General features: G+C 41.0%; 1 protein-coding gene across 1 annotated transcript in view; it reads right to left on the bottom strand.

Moving 5' to 3' along the window:
* The window catches only part of RPH3AL (rabphilin 3A like (without C2 domains)), an 86,641-nt gene extending 79,528 nt beyond the window's left edge, over positions 1–7,113 (bottom strand). Inside the window, exon 1 of the mRNA XM_053454865.1 lies at positions 7,030–7,113. The gene's annotated coding sequence lies outside the window, so the exon portion shown is untranslated. The remainder of the gene's footprint in view (positions 1–7,029) is intronic.
* Between the last annotated feature and the right edge of the window lie 8,168 nt (positions 7,114–15,281).

Genomic DNA, 15,281 nt, shown 5'->3' with positions numbered 1-15,281 from the left:
ATTTACACCCCCGGAACTTTTAATATTTTTCACTGTTGAGATGACTACTGTTGCTGCTTTATAAAACTTTTCACAACAATGTATAAAAGATTGTTTGTGCTATGTGTGACACGGTACTGTACTTATATATGTCTACTGTGTATGTTTTTAATATTAATGACTGTATACACATGTATACGCATTATACGTACTTGATGAAGCTGTCGAGGTTGTGTTCTGCACAGGATGCCTGTATATGGAATGTAGGTCTTGACTTTAAATAAACTCAATCAAGTCACAGCACCAAAGTAAAAGTCTATTGTGCTATGCCTTTGATGACATACAATGTGGCTCAACACCCATTCACTCTTATGGGCTATCAAGAATGAAACAAGATCAGTGGACCAAGGATTGTACACCCCTCACTGCTTCCCCACAACATGCATGAGAACAGTCTAATATTGTTGGGGGTGGAGTGGAACTGGTTATGCGTATTTGACATTCAAGCCTTTTGACGGCCAATTAAACCTTGATTACAATCGCAAATAAAATATGACAAGGATAATAATTAAACTGCAAATATCAAATGAAGAATTGGGGACACTATGTAGTTGAATTTTCATTAATCTGTCCTAATAAACTCTAAAACAATATATATTCACATAAAAATACCATATTGTTAAAAATACTATATTGTTTTCCAATTCTAGCTGGTGAGCAAAACCCACTGTGAAGTTTCAGGAAATTTTGTTTCTGTTCCTGCCTTGCTCAATTAAATGTTATCCTGCATGAATAAAATGATTTTAACTCTCTCTCTTCAAGAAATGGCACAGTAACTATGGTTTTGTTTCTGCAAAATTCAAATTGCATTACAATATTTGCAATCCAGTACTTACCCAAGGATCTGTCCCTTAAACACTGCAGTACAACATTGGCACTAAAGATGGTTTATTCACTATTGTACTTCACTAACAGGGTGGTAGATAAGCTGAACATTGTTCCAGCAGATGTGATAATACAGCGAGGGAATACTAACATGCATGGCACAGGAATAAGACTATGAGGAATACAAGTCAATATCATGGCCCTAATAAGTTTTCGCGATAGGAAAAAATGGGCGGGCTAGATGGGCAAATGGTTCTTATCTACTGTCAAACTCTATGTTTCTATGTTTAGATGATATAAAACATTTCACGTTACTACATATTATAAGGGTTGGCATTAGCAATAGAACTTCAGCTGGCTCTGCAAAAGGCATAGTTAAAACGGTGGTATCTTAAATTTCCTTTGATCACATTCACCGTGCAATTTCACGAACAGTTCAGCCTTTCTTACAAAAAGAAGCTTACTAGAATTGGCCCTCCCTAACTTATAATGATATCAGGGGTTGAAGTGTTTAGCTCACTATTTAGTGAGTAAACCTCAGTCACAATTTTGTTAAAGTTCACAGTGGAACCATCAAATTGGTGATGTAGTAAAATACGTTATCCAAGGAGGTATATTTTTAAATACTGATATAATGACTGAAAAGGTAAATAACATAAATTCAACAACTTATATAGACATACTAATTTAATGTACATGAGAATTAATGGAACATCAACAGGAAACAAGATGTAATTAAATTATTCTTAAATCTTTTGTAGTGTGATTTAACATTAAAAAAGTTTGAAAGTGTTGTTTTTATAGCCACTTATAGCATATATTTATCAAAATACGCTTAATGCCTCTGACAGGTGAAGTGACTTGGCTCAGGATAATAAAACTAGCAGTATAAAAACCTTATCATACATATTTGAAATTTTTGCAGAGTGTCTCACTTATTATGTACCGTATGTTGGAATTAGAGGTATGTGAGTGAGATGGCTGGTGCATGGAAAACATTTGTTTGAGAGAGTGTATGGGCCAACAGGTACAACAAGGTCTCATCTTAAGTATGTCAATGATACAATTGATCTAGAGCAAGGAAGGAGTTAATTTACAGATGTGTCCATTACAAGGTAGAAACCTTTGTATCACAATGGTAATAGAACAACAGGTTTCTTTGGAAATAATGCTTTGCACAAACCCCATGTGAGGTACTGGGATCAAAGACAACAATGTTTCTTTTGAACGCCCTGAAAAGAGAATAAGGTGCATAATAGACAACTTAAAGAGGGTTATCTATTACATTTGCTTCCACAGGTAAGCTGTATAGAAATCAACAGAAGAGGCTCTAGAGCAACCATTTTTATCCCCGAGACAAGTGAAAGGATCTTGATTGTATTTCCCTGTATTTGCAGGGCACTCACAGTAAAAATAAGTATAAAAAACATAAACAACTTAATTTTAAATTGAATATTTTGTTAAAAAGGAGCTTGACAATTTTTAAAAGGTGAAATCCTGTGAAAAAAAACCCAAAAACAATTTCCTGGAGCATTAAATACAGTGCTGCACACAGTGATTTAGTTTAGAATTGAAGAAAAGTTGTTTCTTTTTCATTTTCTTCTAATGAACTACCTTTATCTGCAGACCTGGAGGCTGCCATTGTAGTCAGCCATGGGATATTGTGGGCAACTTTCCCTAATAGAATACAGACGTGAGCCATACTTTATCTCAACATTGTCTATATATTGAGACCATTCTTTTCTTTACCACAAGGAGTCATTGCGTTTGTATAAAACATTGAGCTAAGGAAACAGAACACTGTGCCACTATCTGAAAATGTAATATTATGGAAATACTAGAACTGTAAAATACAGCACAATATTTTTAAAAACTCCTTTTAATGGGACATTAATGAAAATTTCTGTAGGCGTTCCTCTTTAATATGGATGTGAATTTGAACATTATGTGGAGGAGACATTTCAGTTATCCTTGTTCAGGTAGGTGTAACAGTTTGTTAACCACACCTGCAAATATTGCTCAGCTCCATGCATGATAGACTTGTGTAAACTTAATTCAACACAAATATTTCAAGTGTGCGCAGAACATCAGATAGAGTTTTGTATATCAAATATTGGCTTTGCGGTGAAGATCAGCATTACACAGCAGGAATGTGAGCATCTGAAGTATTTTCCATAATATTAATATATGCTTTTTATCTCTAGTAAGCAAGGTGCATTTAGACTCACTTTCACAAAAGCAGGCTAGAATTACTGTCTATAGATTTATGAAACTGCAAGGTGTCTACAAGCTGAAAACCAAGTTATTTTATTGATTAGTTTAAAATGCATTTTATATTATTCACAAATACAAACAATAAAACGTAGGCTCTTATTTTAGTACCAAAAAAAGTACAGTATTATAAGACGACCCTGATAATAAGACAACCCCCCAAAATTTGACTATTAATTTAGAAAAAAGAAAAAGCCTGAATATAAGACTACCCCATAATAAAAAAGTTTTTATAGTATATATGAATTCACATGTAAACTATTTTTTTTATATTTAATAAAAACTATAATTGAGAAAAATGATATTTTTGTTTTTTATCCTTTTATTTGCTAACCTGCCCTCCAGTTATGCACATCTGCCCCACGGCTTGCCACTCTGCTAGAAATGCCTTATACCCCCTATATTCATTTATACATCACCACCTTTATTTTTTCTCATTTGATTCATCTCCAGCCTTTTTCAGAAACTCTTAAAAGCGTTCTTTCACCAACACTGTTTGCTTTTCTAAAGTGTGCAAATTTCACGGAATGGCTAATTGTTCAGCGACACAAAATTATACAATGATAGGTGGTTGCCATAGAAACTGAAAAAGCTTCAGTGGTGTTTTATGTGGTTAAACATCCGGAACAGAGGATAAAATTACCATTGCAAAGGTTTATTTACTTAACATGCTAGAGAGTGCAGTTTTGTCAAAAGGAACATTACTGACTGCGCTTATATGCATTAATAGAGCATTTCCAGGAGCTTTCCAATCCACAGGTGGTGCTACTATATAATTAACTACTTCATCTTCCCCAGAGATCTGTGCATCCATCAGAAAATAGTGTATATGTGCAAGAAACGTGTCATCCTGTTACAATGTTATATGAAATTAAAAATATAAATAGTTTTTCTTAAGCAATCATAAAAAAAAAGCCATTCTTGAAATAATCATCTTAACAGTCTGGAAACCACACCCTTATTGCATAGTAATATTCATTACCACACTATTACCACATACTATATTCTCGATCTAGAAACAGTACTCAATCACAGGCCTCCTTAATGCAATGGGCCCATTGTTACAGAAGGAACTTAGTCCCTACCAGGGATGCACTCTAAAGCAGATGTATTAGCTGCACCATACCTAGGTACAGTGGCAGTTTGACTGTGACACAATTTCAAAGTGAGCGGAGGGGGTTGCAGAGCTCTGTTCCACAGTTTGTAGGACTCACATGTGTTGCTCTGCATCAGAAACTATCACAGTAATATCAAATAAGTTTCATCTGCTATTACTGATTCTACCTCCACATGGTTGCATGTATCATTGTCTATTAAAAACCTCAGGGTTGCAGGTTCAAATCCTGGCAGGGACATCTCAGCCGCCTCGGTCATTATGATAGAGCTCCCTATAGGTGCTGTATAAATACTAGGTGTTATGAGAACAGGCATAAGGCCTGTGCTACAAGTCAAGAACCCAGGCTGCCAATATTCAGACTGATCTTGCATGAAAATGCAAAATCAGGACTTACCAGTACATTCTAATGGGCATTTAAGCATAGCTCTTAAGCTGGCCGAGAAGGAGTTAAAAATGCACTACCTATTGTAAATATAGTAAACAATGACCATGTAGGGAGGTGGACCCTTTGTATGCATACTGAATGGCAAGTGGCCCAGCGGATTTGAACCCCTCACAATGCATTAAACCTACTGGTTGGCACATCTGGCTCTCATGCATTTTTGTATGAGAGTGGACCCTTCCTTTCTGTGCTGTAATATAAGCATTCCAATTGATTTAACCCCTGAAGGTCCTTGCTTATTCAAGCCTCATGTTAATTCATGCCATGAGTGGCACATTTTTATTAATATAGTTATTTCAGAAATGTTTGAAGTGGATGTGTAATATCAATGGAAAAAAGGGGCATTTCCCTGAGTGCCCATTGTACCAAGGTACCCCTACATGCATCTGTGTTGTCATTTGTATATTTGCCTGCACTGCACAGCAGGAACACAATGCTTGTTGTGCTGGGTGATGTGTGCCCACATGGGGACTCGTTTGGTGCATTGAGTTCCTCTGCTGCAGTACAGTTATTTGCAGAAACACAAACTCCATTTCTGGAGTATGATCAATGATGGCTGATGGAGCTTCTCACTTCCTGTCATTGGAGGCTGCATGCCTTCCTGCTTGTCAGGAAGAGGCAATGCTTTAGACAGCAGCGGACAGTCACAATAGCAGAAAGTTTGGATCTGTGTGTATGGATGGCAGCATTCAGACATTTTTATTTACCCAACTTCAACACAGATAATGTTTTATATTATAAATCAATATCACAACAACATTTTTAGAAGGTGGTAGATAAATGAAACTGCCTCCCAGCAGATGTCGTAGAGGCTAATACAGTAAATCCTGAAGATGATACTAAGGGCTGATTAAACTCTTTACATCAGAAAAAATGGGCAGACGAGATGGGCTGAATTATTTTTATCTGTGGTCAAATTATGCTTCAATGCATATGGCTCTGTATGGATGCATGGGGTTGAATATCTGTATGCATATAAATGTACTCAATGCATTTAGTTATGAATATTGTTTATGAAAGTAAACCTTACAACTTTCTACCTTTAATTACATACATTAAATAAAAAAGCAAATGTTATGGTCTACGCTTAACTTTGCGCAGTGGTAACTAACACTGGGCTTTCTGGAAGCGCCTGATCTCCCAAGTTAACCAACTCAGTCTCTGGCTATCTTAGCCCTAAGAGACCTGCAATCTATTAAACCTGTCTTAATGTAAATTGGTAAAGAAAAGTCTTTTTGGTATAAGCATTTTAAGTGGTTGCTTTGGCTCTATTTAGCAGTGGGGCCCACCACCTGAAAATAGGTGTGAACTATGTGAACGTGTCATATGGATTTTTCAGACCATATTTGATAGCTTATAAGAACTTCATCGCGAGCATCAACCATCACGAGCACTTTGTGATAGCCATGTTCCCTTTAAATAAACATATTTTTTTCTCACTTGGAAGTGCATGGATGGATTCATCGAAATCCCTCAGCCTATGCATTTTCTGTCTTTCCCCGAAGGATTTGTGTTATTGTGAATACATCTCCATTTTACCAGTGCGCATGCCTGCTATACTTACTGCCATCTAACACAAGAGTTCCAAGGGGGGTCTAATGAAGCCCTGTGTGCACGTTCCATCCCATCAAATTCTATGGGAGTGCCTTCTTGACAATGACTGGCTTCAAGAAGCCTATACTTGCATAAACATTGCACTTCATAACTGGAGCTGCGGCTTCTCCTTAAGTGTTTATTTTTTTTGGGGGGGTAATCTCAGCTAAAGAACACAGGTAATAAAACACATTTTATTGTTTCAGACACATTATGTTTTGTATGCCTAAAGCAACACTGATGTCCACAACTGTTAAGTATACATTTGGTGCCAGTAAAAAAAACAACACAAAATCATGTCTCTCAGTGACATTAAGCTTACACTCTACTGGAGATCGGATTTTTTAGCAAATAGCAAACAGATTTCAACACCTTACATCAATTTTAATTATTAAATGAAAACTTTCAACAGGTGGAATATTTGTCCACAGCTAAACAAAAGTGATGGTGATTTTCCTTTCTCTAAAACAGTGGTGCACGAAAGAATTGAAGCCACACATGAGGGTTACAAAACGCATCCAATTAGCATATCACAGCTATGGGAACAGGTTGTCATCTTTTACAACAACCCAAGGCAACAAAAGAGTGATCTTCAGTGCATAATAATAATAACCAAAACAATACCTTTTTTAAAAAAGAATTAACAATTTAGCCAACAGTCATCCATAGCAGAAAAAAAGAGGACAGGGAGACTTGTAAACAAGAGATATCTGTAACAGTATACATCGGGGGGGAAACTTACCACAGCTGGTGTATGTCAAGTTAAATTAATATTTTCCTTACAGGTCAGAAACAAGGAACACTGTAACTGTGTGCAGCAGGAGCTACATGCAAGGTAACTTCTATCAAACAGTAAATAAAATATTTCAATTACCAGTGAGATGAGCAGCTGCAAACAGGAGAACTGGACAGCCAGTGACAGAGAAGCTGGGTGCACGTCATCAGGACAGCTTGATGACTGAGTCATAGGTGGGGAAAGCAAGGCATGTGTTTCCAAGGCTCTCTGTTTTTATCTATTCTGCCTTCTGTAAAGGTCACAGGTAAATCAAGTGGCCAGAGCTTTATAAAAATGACAGAATTTCATGGCATTACAAAATGAGTGTAAGACTATAACATAGATTGGCATTGCTAGTTTTGTATATTTGATCTATTCACACTAATATTATAAATTCAGCATATTTTGTAATGGACAGTATTCAGCACTTATGTTTGAAGGGGAAGTCACATGGAAAAATGTGCCTTACTTACAGAGCTGTATACATTAGGAAACTAGCGAGGGACTGCCTGGGAGCTTTACCCCCAGGTATACCTAAAATAGCATCCAGGCTGGCCCTGCATGCAGTTTTACAGACATCACAGGACAGCCAGCTTGGCCAGTTGCAACTGCAAGCATATTTGGGGCAGGAACAAAAGAGATTAGGTGAACTAGATGGCTATTCAAGTAGGCCCTTTGGGGCAGGTCTGCTATTTTTGCTCCCCTACAGGCTCCTTGTATAAACCTGTGTCATGGCAGCAGAAATTTCATGGCCATCCCAGAGAGCTTTTGGAGAAGGTCTGCTGATTCAAGCCAGAGAAGGCCTGGGTGAGTCCGATTGCACCACACAATTACCAACCTCTGACTCGGCCACTGATGAATGTGACGCATCCGAATTGTCAGACACATACTCTGAGGACAACTCAATGCTGAAATGTATGAAAAGCTATGTTAAAAAAGCTAGTGGTAAGAAGGAGGGTAAAGACAAGCGCAAAGGGCCCTCAGACGGAGCTCAGAAAGCAAGGCAGACCAAAAGAAAGTATGAGAATAAAGGTCAGGGCTGACTAATCTGGTAATGTGTTTCACCTGACTAAGGAAGCAATTAAGACCAAGGAGGATAAGGAGGAGAGATGGGAAAGCGAAAGGGAGAAAAGAAGCCAAAGGAATAAATTCCATTGGATCAGTGATTTTAATGTTTATTCTACTGTAGATTTGTAGCACAAGCCACAAGAGTACATGAGCCTCATCAAGTACACCAACTTAATAGTCAAGCTGTGCGTATCATATTGGGGGTTCACATGGTGTGATTATGAAAGGGGAATTCAAGAACAAACAAGAGAGATCAAAAACCCAAACCTCTGGACAAAAAAAAACAATGCCTGAACCAGGGTAGTATCATTAGGGAAAGGCGGAGCATGTAGATCAACAGGCCAAACATGATAAAACCTGTGTGTTGGGCTTATAATGAAAAAAAACTGTAACTAGAAACATATAATTTGATGGCAGATAAGAACCATTCGGCACATATACAGTGGGGCAAAAAAGTATTTAGTCAGCCACCAATTGTGCAAGTTCTCTCACTTAAAAAGATGAGAGAGGCCTGTAATTTTCACCGTAGGTACACTTCAACTATGAGAGACAGAATGGGGGAAAAGAATACAGGAAATCACATTGTAGGATTTCTAATGAATTCATTGGTAAATTCCTCTGTAAAATAAGTATTTGGTCACCTACAAACAAGCAAGATATCTGTCTCTCACAGACCTGTAACATCTTCTTTAAGAGTCTCCTCTGTCCTCCACTCGTTACCTGTATTAATGGCACCTGTTTGAACTTGTTATCAGTATAAAAAACACCTGTCCACAACCTCAAACAGTCACACTCCAAACCCCACTATGGCCAAGACCAAAGAGCTGTCGAAGGACACCAGAAACAAAATTGTAGACCTGCACCAGGCTGGGAAGACTGAATCTGTAATAGGCAAGCAGCTTGGTGTGAAGAAATCAACTGTGGGAGCAATTATTCGAAAATGGAAGACATACAGGACCACTGATAATCTCCCTCGATCTGGGGCTCCACGCAAGATCTCACCCCGTGGTGTCAAAATGATCACAGGAACGGTGAGCAAATATCCCAGAACCACACGGGGGGACCTAGTGAATGACCTGCAGAGAGCTGGGACCAAAGTAACAAAGGCTACCATCAGTAACACACTATGCCCCAGGTACTCAAATCATGCAGTGCCAGACATGTCCCCCTGCTTAAGCTAGTACATGTCCGGGCACGTCTGAAGTTTGCTAGAGAGCATTTGGATGATCCAGAAGAGGATTGGTCGAATGTCATATGGTCAGTTGAAACCAAGGTAGAACTTTTTGGTAGAAACTCAACTCCTCGTGTTTGGAAGAGAAGAAATGCTGAGTTGCATCCAAAGAACACCATACCTACGGTGAAGCATGGGGGTGGAAACATCATGCTTTGGGGCTTTTTTTCTGCAAAGGGACCAGGACGACTGATCCGTGTAAAGGAAAGAATGAATGGGGCCATGTATCGTGAGATTTTGAGTGAAAACCTCCTTCCATCAGCAAGGGCATTGAAGATGCTGGGTCTTTCAGCATGACAATGATGCCAAACACACTGCTCGGGCAACGAAGGAGTGGCTTCGTAAGAAGCATTTCAAGGTCCTGGAGTGGCCTAGCCAGTCTCCAGATCTCAACCCCATAGAAAACCTTTGGAGGGAGTTGAAAGTCTGTGTTGCCCAGCGAGAGCCCCAAAACATCACTGCTCTAGAGGAGATCTGCATGGAGGAATGGTCCAAAATACCAGCAACAGTGTGTGAAAACCTTGTGAAGACTTACAGAAAACGTTTGACCTCTGTCATTGCCAACAAAGGGTATATAACATAGTATTGATATGAACTTTTGTTATTGACCAAATACTTATTTTCCACCAATATTTGCAAATAAATTCTTTAAAAATCAGACAATGTGATTTATGGACTTTGTTGTCTCATTCTGTCTCTCATAGTTGAAGTGTACCTATGGTGAAAATTACAGGCCTCTCTCATCTTTGTAAGTGGGAGAACTTGCACAATTGGTGGCTAACTAAATACTTTTTTGCCCCACTGTAGTCTGCCCATTTTGCCTGGTTTAAACCCCTACCAGTCTTTAGAAAGGTCCTATAGTCAGGCTAGCTTTATGTCTATTTCATGCCTGTTTAAATTCCCTCTCTGTATTAGCTTCCACCATTTCTGCTGGGAGACTGTTCCATTTATCCACCTTCCTCTCACTAAACTAGAACTTTTTTACATTACTTCTAAACCTCTAGTTTTAGACTTGTTCTAAAATAGTTCCTCCTTTCAAATAAGCTTACCTCCTAAAATTTGTAAAATGCTGTCTCCAATGTGTCAATATACTTCTGGAGGTGGGGTCTCCAGAACTGTACACAATACTCTAGGTGAGGCCTGACCAGAGATCCGTAAAGTGGCATAATTGCCTCCCCCTACACAACCCAGAATCCTGCTTGCTTTTTCAGATATTGTATTGCATTGTCTGTTTACCTTGAAGTCATCTGAAATAATTACTCCCTCTCTTCTGTTGCCACTGACAGAACAATGCCCCCAATGCTATATTCTGCCTTGGTATTTTTACATTCCAAGTGCATTACTTTACATTTATCAGCATTAAACTGCAGCTGCCACACTCTTGACCATTGTACTAATTTACTAATAATTTGCCATTTCAGTTGTTCTACCCTGTTACAGACCTTTGTATCCTCTGCAAAAATACATACCATTAAGACCTTTTGTAATATTACTTATACTGTATTTGCCTGAATGTAGGCTGCACTCCCCCCCACACACACACTTTAAGTCTTTAAAGTAGGGGTGCGGCCTATATTCGGTGTTTAGCGCAGGGATGCACAATTCGTATTGCCCGATGCCGGGGACATGCAGTTGCGGGCGCTGAGGGTGTGTGTTTTTTTTTATTTAGCTCTGCTGCGGGCAAGCAACAGGGTTAGGATCCAGATCCCCTGCAGAGCTGCAGGGGACCTGGATCCTACTCTCCGGCAGCCGGTGGATGTCTGCGCGATGCTCGTAGACAACCTCTGCTGCCGGCACGTCTATGGTAGAGCACCGGCGTGACATAACCTTCCGGTGCTCCACCATAGAAGCCCCGGCGGAAGTGCCGACAGCAGAGGTTGTCGGAGAGTAGGATCTCTCTAAATAAAAAAAACCACACACCCTGGTGCCCGCAACAGCTTTAAAATAGCACCAAACTTTTAGGGTGCGGCCTATAATCGGGTGCGGCCTATATTCGAGCCAACGGTATCTCAAAATGTACAGGTCCCAATACTAATCCCTGAGGTATCCCACTAGTAAAAAGTCCTCCCTCTGAATATACACCATTAATTACAACCTTCTCCCTCCTATCCCTCAACTATTGCCTTATCCATCCAACTATTCTGGCATCCAAACCCAAAGAATGCAGTTTATTTATAAGTCTCCTATGGGGGACAGTGTTGAATGTACTGAAATCTAGATAGGCTATAGCTCCTCCCTGGTCTATTATGTTAGTTGCCCAGTCAAACAAATACATTAAGTTAGATTCACAGGATCTTCTTGTAGTAACCTTATGCTTTTTCTGTTTTTTTCAGAGCAAAAGTCTTATAATCACATCTCTAGTAGAGGTCTGACTACAAGACTAAGATCCAGATCCCCCGCAGCGCTGCAGGAGACCTGGATCCTCCTCTCTGGCAGCCGGTGGACGTCTGCATGATGCGCGCAGCCAACCTCCACTTCTGCCGGGGCTTCTATGATGGAGTGCCAGTGTCACATGACCTTCCGGTGCTCCACCATAGAAGCCCCGGCGGAAGTACCGCCTGGCAGCAGTGGAGGTTGTCTACGTGCATTGCACAGACGTTCACCGGCTGCTAGAGAAGAGGATCCAGGTCCCTAGCAGCGCTACAGGAGACCTGGATCCTCCTGTCTGGCAGCCGGTGGACGTCTGCATGATACGCGCAGCCAACCTCCTTCTGCCAGGGCATCTATGATGGAGCGCCGGTGTCACATGACCTTCCGGTGCTCCACCATAGAAGCCCCGGCGGAAGTACCGCCTGTTAGCAGTGGAGGTTGTCTACGCACATTGCACAGACGTTCACCGGCTACTAGAGAAGAGGATCCAGGTCCCTAGCTGCTACCCGACAGTTCCGCCGGGGCTTCTATGACAGAGCACCGGCATGACATGACCTTTGTCATCGCACAGACATCAACCAGCTGCCCCCAGTAGACACCAGGGAGTCTGGAGCATGGAGGAACGCTTGGGGATGCATTTATAAGTCGGTGGGGGCATATAGGGGGTATAAGGCATATCAAGGGGCAGATTGGCAAATAGGGGGGGAATAAGCATATCTGGGGGCAGAGTGGCATATCAGCAGGCCCGGACTGGCCATCAGGCACACCGGGCATTTGCCCGGTGGGCCGGGTGGCGGCATGGCCGGATTGACATAGGGGCTGATGGAGCTGCAGCTCCAGGCCCCTACCTTAAAATAGGCCCATGCAGCGTTCCTTAACGCAGGGCAAAAGGGGCACCTGCCCCTTAAGCCCGCAGCAACTGCGACCTGGCCCGCCACTCTAGTAGCGGGCCCGCTACTTACCTGGCAGACGCGTGTGAGCAGCGTCTCTTCTACCGCCAGGGGGACGCAGGAATCCAACGGAGTCACGTTACTTACGTCACGTACGTCACATGACCCTGCTGTGCGTCTGCTTCCCCAGTGCAGTGGAACAGGTTGTCCTCGGAAGTCTGCGAGCAGCGCGTACACCATTAGTTCAGGTAAGGGGGTGAGGGAGGCTGTATGAAGGAGTATGTGAGAGTGAGTGAGTGAGTGAGTGAGTGAATTAATGAGTATCTGAAGGAGTGAGTGAATGAATGTTTGTGAATGAGTATATGTAAATGAGTATCTGAATGAGGGAATTAATTAGTATCAATGTATGAATGAATATCTGAATGAGTGAATGATTATTTGTGAATTAGTGAATGAATATTTGTGAACGAGTGAATGAATATGTGTGTGTGATAGCATGGATGTGTAAGGGGGGGCAAAGATGCCACAGGCAGGCTGTTTTGGTGGCAAAGATGCCACAGGCAAGCTGTTTTGGGGGCAAAGATGCCACAGGCAGGCTGTTTTGGGGGCAGCGACCAACACATAAATCAATACCAAAGTGAAACCGTTCGTGGAAACCCTCTGGATGCGGGTGTCAGTCTGGCAGAGCCTGTCCTGGTGTTTGGGTGTCGGTGTGGCAGAGCCTGTCCTGGTGTGTGTGTTTGGGTGTCGGTGTGGCAGAGCCTGTCCTGGTGTGTGTGTTTGGGTGTCGGTGTGGCAGAGCCTGTCCTGGTGTGTGTGTGTGTGTCTGGGTGTCAGTGTGGCAGAGCATGTCCTGATGTGTGTGTCTGGGTGTCTGTGTGGCAGAGCCTGTCCTAGTGTGTGTGTTCGGGTGTCAGTGTGGAAGAGCCTGTCCTGGGGTGTGTGTTTGAGTGTCGGTGTGGCAGAGCCTGTCCTGGGGTGTGTGTTTGGGTGTTGGTGTGGCAGAGCCTGTCCTGGTGTGTGTAAGACAAAGACGATCACGAAGATCTCCGTGGTGTGTGTCTTCGTCTACGTTTTACCACCGCTGTCTTCTCTTCTTCGTGTCTTGCACATCGCGCACTAAAATCCAAATCCCCTGCAGCGCTGCAGGGGACCTGGATCTTCTCTGGCAGCCGGTGGGGGTCTGTGTAAAATGCGCAGACAGCCTCCGCTTCGCCACTCCATTCCACTTCCGTTGGGGCTTCAATGATGGAGCGCCGGAAGATCACGTGATGCCGGCATTCAGTAATAGAGAAGCCCCAGCGGAAGTGGAGGGGAGAAGCGGAAGTGGAGGGGAGAAGCGGAGGATGTCTGCGCGTATCGCACAGGCCCCAACCAACTGACAGAGAGGAGAATCCAGGTCCCTTGCAGCGCTATTATTATCGATTTTATCGATTCGTTGTTGCAGCCCTATTCCCGACAATAGTACACTGAATACTTATTCTATCTGTGTTTAAACATTCATCACATACATTCTTGATCACATAGGTTGGGGGAGTAATAACCTTTGATGGCTTTGTCAGTAAATCATTATTGTTGATAAATATCTATAGGCAAGGATATATTAAAGCAGTCTATTCTAGGGGGAAGTTTGGAGGGAGCTTATGTAGAGTATCTCAGTTTTCTTGCGGGCGTCTCCCATATCTAATTTTGTAAGTCAACCAAGGATTCCATATTTTCTCATAAGTTTTGAGATTGTTTGATGAATTAAAAAAATGTTTTTCCATTTCGCATTGATAAGTTATCTGTGTTATTATATTATCCCAGTTCGTGGTTCTTGGTGTTTCCACTTTCTAGCTATGCAGATCTTAATTGCTAATACAATGTTGATTATTAAATCTCTTTGAGTTTTGAATTTAAAGGGTAAGTCTATATGAAAAATAAACATAGAGAGAGGGTAGTATTTGAATCAGTATTTGGATCAGTTTTTCTGTCTCTTGTTTTATGGTTGTTAATCTTTTGCAATCCCACCAAATATGAAGCATACTTCCCTTCAGCTCAGAGCATCTCCAGCATTTATCAGAAGTTGTCTTATACATTTTATGCAATTTTGTTGGTACCAAGTACTATCGGTGTAGGATTTATGCAATGAATTGCTTTCCTTGTACAGGACCATGCCGTATGCCAAATTTCCTGATTTATATTTTTCTCTAATTCTAATTCCCATTTGACTATGGAACTTTTTTAGGGTGCTTTCATTATCAAATATATGTTAGCTTCTATTAACTTATCTATTATCGTAGGTGAAACAACATTTTTGAGTTCAAGTAGATCTTTAATCTAAAATAAGTAAACTTTTCTTTATTCAATAGGCCATATTTGCGTTGAAGCTCTTCAAATTTCAGTAAACAAAGTTGTTGTTATATCTGCCAATCTATACCAGGATTTCACATTTAAATCTTTAATTTCAATTTGTAGCACTTCTAATGGGGTAAAGGATGAGGTAAACATTTCTGAAATTTATCTTTTCCTGATTTTATAGAAAATCTTGAAAATTCCTAAAATAATAGGATTTACAATATTCAGATTTTTTTAATTTATCAGAGGATAACCAATATAAATTAGCAGGTTCAATATTATTGCAGGACCACATTTCATATTTATACCATCCTAAGTCCGTA

The sequence above is a fragment of the Spea bombifrons genome, chromosome 2 (genome assembly GCF_027358695.1).
Source record: "Spea bombifrons isolate aSpeBom1 chromosome 2, aSpeBom1.2.pri, whole genome shotgun sequence".
Classification (NCBI taxonomy): domain Eukaryota; kingdom Metazoa; phylum Chordata; class Amphibia; order Anura; family Pelobatidae; genus Spea; species Spea bombifrons.
This window is presented reverse-complemented; position numbering and strand designations above follow the sequence as displayed.